The sequence below is a fragment of the Palaemon carinicauda genome, chromosome 1 (genome assembly GCF_036898095.1).
Source record: "Palaemon carinicauda isolate YSFRI2023 chromosome 1, ASM3689809v2, whole genome shotgun sequence".
Lineage (NCBI taxonomy): Eukaryota > Metazoa > Arthropoda > Malacostraca > Decapoda > Palaemonidae > Palaemon > Palaemon carinicauda.
The window spans coordinates 126225511-126230510 of NC_090725.1; positions in this window are offsets into that span (position 1 = coordinate 126225511).

Genomic DNA, 5000 nt, shown 5'->3' on the forward strand with positions numbered 1-5000 from the left:
TCTCCTTTGAACAGCTGTCCTCCCTTAAAGTCTGAAGTTCTATGAAAATAGACCTTTAGGCACTCCATTGGACACAGCGATGCATCTTCCTTCAGAGGACAGATTCTCTAGGGACCCCACCTGTTGGTGGGTAGCTTGTTCCTGGCAAGAAACGTTGGGTCTGGAAACAGATTCAGTTCTCCTTTCAAGAACTGGACGTGGCCTTCCCCTCTCAAAAGAGCCACTATTACATTAACTCTAGCCCCTGAAGCGAGTGCAAACAAAAACAACTTTTTGAGTTAAATCCTTCAAAGCACCCTCCTCATTATTCAAAATTAATGCAAATGAGGAACCTTATCTAGTGCCCATGAAATGGGTCTTAGAGGCGCTGAAGGTCTAACCTTAGCACCGACCTTCGGAATTTTAATTAAAAATTGTTCTTAGAAAGGTCGACCTGAAAGGTATACAGAATCAGTCTTGTCAAGGCAGACTTGCATGTTGATAATGTGTTGGCTGCTAAACCTTACTCATGAAGGTGAATAAAGAAAATAAACAGAAGTCAATCAAGAATTCTTTTTGGTTTCTTCGCCTTGACAAACGACACCTACTCGCTGAGTCAGGATTGGATCGGTACAAACTTCAGTTGTAGTTCCAATGCCAGAGGGAACTAAACACTGATTGGCCACTTGTGGGCCACTATTGCCGCCTTCCTTTTGAAGGATCTCATATTAAGGATCTTCAAAGGAGGTTGTGCAGAGGGAACAGGTAAATCCTGGACCATCTGTTGTAGTCTAGGGACATAGTGTCCAGTGCTACCGCTAGCGTATCCTCGTACGGGGACACATTCTACTTGTTGTTTTTCGTCGCAAAGAGGTCTATCTGCAGTTCCCGGACTTCGCTCAAGCTGAGGGAGAACGATCCTGCATCTAGGGACCATTCTTACTCTATCGGTGTGAACCTGGATAGAGCGTCCGCTGTCACGTTGCGGACCGATTGAATGTGAACTGCTGACAGGTACCATTTCTTTTTTTCCGCCAAACGGAGTATGGTCAACATCACTTGGTTGATCCGAGGTGATCCCGACCCTTGTCGATTCAAGCATCTCACCGAGTCGGTAGTGGTCTCATCAGATCTCTTCGCGCGTTTGATGCGTATTATCTCCAGACTCCTGTTGCATCCTTTAGCCGTGTTCTTAGCACTGAATCTGTTATGGAAGCAAACTGTAGAGAGCCCAGCACTCTCTCCTGTTTGCGTCTTGATATCCGATTGGATATCAATAGTCTCTTGACAGATCCTGCTATTTCTTTCCTCTTCTTCCCAGGAATGGAAAGTAGATGTGACTCCAAATTCCAATGGATTCCCAACCACTGAAATTTTTCGAGCTGGAGATAGTCGAGACTTTTTGATGTTGATCTTGAATCCCAGATGTTCCAGGAACTGGATCACTATCTTAGAAGCTTGCATGCATTCTGTCCTGGATGCTGCCCACACCAGCCAGTCGTCCATGTAGGCCATTACTTGGACTCTCTTTAGGCGTAATTGATGGACGGCTGCGTTCGCAAGCACCATGAGAATAATTGGGGCTATGTTTAGCCCGAATGGTATGGTTCTGAAGGCGTAAAGTCTTCTTTGTAACTCGAACCCTAGGTAGGAGGAGATGTGACGATTAATTGGAACGTGCTAATAAGCGTCTGACAAGTCTATGGAGACTGTATAAGCCCTTTTTTGGGTAGTAGGGTCCTTTTGTGTTGAAGTGTGAGCATCCTGAACTTGTAGTTCACTATGAACTTTGTTGAGTGGCGACAAGTCCGAAATGACTCTGAAAATGAGTCCTTCTTTGGAACACAAAACAGCCTGCCTTAGAATTTGATGGACTTTACTCTTTGAATTACTCTTTTCACTAAGAGTTTTCGGACATATTCTTCCAGAATGGGGGTAGATTGTTGAAGAACTGAGGAAATGGAGGTGGAGGACTGTTCCAGCACCAACCTAGTCCATTCTTTATTAGGCTGTGGGCCCAGGGACCGAAGGTCCAACGATCCCTAAATAGATGTAGTCTCCCTCCTACTGGAAGCATTTTGCTTCTGCCGTTGTGGACCTGAGGCCTTGCCTCCTTAACCGCATCCCCCCCCCCTGAATCCCCTTCCCCTTGAAGGGCGTCTAGAGGAACTTCTGGCTGTTTCTCTAGCTTTTGATTGAAAGGAAGAAGTCTGCCTTTCAAAGGCTGGGTTAAAAACTGGCGATTGTGTCGCCACATGTTGAGGTACCAACTGGTATGTGGTTGGAGGTTTGCCACTATCTGAGGCACCGCGGTCACAGGAAGTTGCTGTTGTTGCCGTTGGTAGGGCTTAGCCGGCCGAGAGGATAGCCTAGGCCTTTTTGTCTTCTTCTTGGGTTGGGGACCCACATCCGGAGAAGACTTCTCTTAAGGTTTAAGCCCCACTTTTGGAGAAGGTTCCTATTCTCCGTGGTGGCTTTGTTTATTACCTCTTTAACTACTTCATTGGGAAAGAGGTATTTACCCCATATGCAAGAAGAAATCAGTCTCCTCGGTTCGTGCCCCACCGCAGCCGAGGCGAACACGAACTCTTTACAGGCTCTCCTAGCTTTAATAAAGCTAGAGAGATCCTTCGTAACTGTGGCCAGATGGGTTTTGGCCACTACCATGAACGTGTCCTGTTTCTTGGGGTCACTTGCCATCTTTTTTTTTTTTCTTTTAAATCGTTTGCAACGACATCGATGCCGCAAGTCTTTCTTTCGTCTCTTGCCCTCTGCGCAAGAGAAACTCCAACAGCTTTGGAAGTTCCTCACCAAACTGACGTTCGGCAATATCAGCTTCCAACTTCCCGACTGAGAAGATAAGGTAAACGTCCTTCCAGTCCTTTTGGTCCAATGGCAAGGTCAGGGATAACGGCTTGCATTCCTCCATGGAGGGGCATGGTTTCCTTGCCTTCGCCACCTTCAAGGCTGCCTTATATCCCTTTTCTATGAAGGGAAAGGCTCTGGTTGGAGAGGCCACAAAGGAGGGAAGCTTCTTACTCAAAGCTGGCACCTTTGAGTTTGTGAAGCCCCTCTCTTTCATCGAGCTCGCTAGTAATGCCTGTGCATTACTATGGTCAAGGACTATGACCTCCTTCGGCTCCGTTTCCTCCTTTGAGGCTGGCTCCTTCCTAAGACGGACATAGCAGTCCGGGTAAGAGTCTTTGTTGGGCCAAAATTCCACGTCTTCCAGGGGAATTGAGCCCAACTTCTTTGATATAACAATCCTCCCGGTTGTCATTGACATGTGTTCGGCATACCTCCAAGGGTTGGTATCCGAGCACAAAGGAAGATCCTTCACGTTGAGTCGCTTCTGGGGCCCACGTGATGCTGCGAGTCTGCATATCTCCAGTTTCATCGCAGCTTCCTTTTCATCATTCTTCTTTTGTATTTGTTGAATCATTTCAATAATAGAAGAAAGAGTCCTTCCCAGATCATCTGGGATAGCAGACGATGTAGAGGGAACAGGTTCTGGGGACAGAACCGATGTAACCGACACCTCGTCGATTTCTTCCTCTTCTATTTCTGGAGCCTGGGTCAGCTCCTCCTCCTGACCTCCTCCCAGAAGGTCCTTCTCTGTATAATCCAATACCTCTGACATCCTATTGTCCAATTGGATGTCTTGAAGGGCGGCCGAGATTTCAGAATCTACCGGATTCTGGACGGTTGGTATCTCCTCATGAGGCTGAGGGATGACAGCATCAGTCGATGCCTTAGGGAAAAGGTAGGCCCTCATCTTCTCGTTTAGAAGGTAGGGGCCTCTGAAAACTCATCACCCAGGTTTGCAACTTTTCTCTAACAGCATCCTTTGACTCCGCTTAGGGGTGTCAAATGCCTCGGTAATCAGGTTAGAATATATGATACATACCTGAGGGTTCTAATACCGGAGATCACCTTTGGAGGCTGTGCATGCTGTGTGCCTCCTGCATAACTCATGTCCACAGAAGTTCTTACTGCGGACATTGCAGAACATACTCCCGCACTTCGGATGGTCCTCCTGTAAAGAGAAGAAAATCCATGAGTATCAAGTGAAGTCTTTTCACTTATTGTTAATACATGTAGCTTATATAGTGAAGCTAAGAAAGAAAGAAGGAAAGACACATACTTGTGTTTCCTGCCCAGCCAATTGCTGTAACCTCCCAAGATATTAAAACTAAGGTTAATTCTTATTCTATAATACCTTATATATTTTCCTAAGCGGAAAGTTAAGGTGTGGCTCACACCTTGAAATAAAGTTTTAATATACTGGATAGAATGAATACAGAAAGAACTCACTTTCTATATATTGTACGGTCACAACAAAAGGTGTACAAGATAACATTAAGTATGTTGGAAGAACTTTAGTGTTACAACAAACTCTGTACTGTAGCTTTATTAATGCAGTGTGTACTACACCACAAATATAGTAACTACTGTACATCGCATGCTGTCGTGTCGGCCAGCACGCACCAGCACGTACCGGTATGTGCCGGCACGCGCCGGCCGGCATTTACCCCTGTATAGTTTAAAGGTAGGCTACCTTTAACTAATAGGCGGCAGTTCACTGGTTCGCAAATGTGTGCCGTCCGGCAATCACTGCCGGTCGGCAACTGAAAACACTAGCACCCGACTGCCGGCCGCTAAACGTAGTGGCTAGCAGATCTCGGGATGTGCTTCTACTGCAGGCAGGCAAAGGTAGTGATACCCATGACGGCCGGCAGTGACTACAAACCAGAGAACCTCCACCTACCCGGCTGCCAGCTGTTTAAGCCGGCAGCCGGGCTAGGAGTACAAAACACTAGCAAGAGAAACAGTATAGATGTAAGGTTATAAGGCGGCATTGCCATACAACCTTCATCCAGAACGAGTGAACATATGGAAGGGGAGAATGTAGCATTCAGGCTTCCTATATATCCATAGCCTGCCGGGCTCTACCAGCAGACATGGATAGGAGACCAAGGGAGGTCTGGGGTTCACTCTGCAGAAGAAAAAGGGGTCTCTGC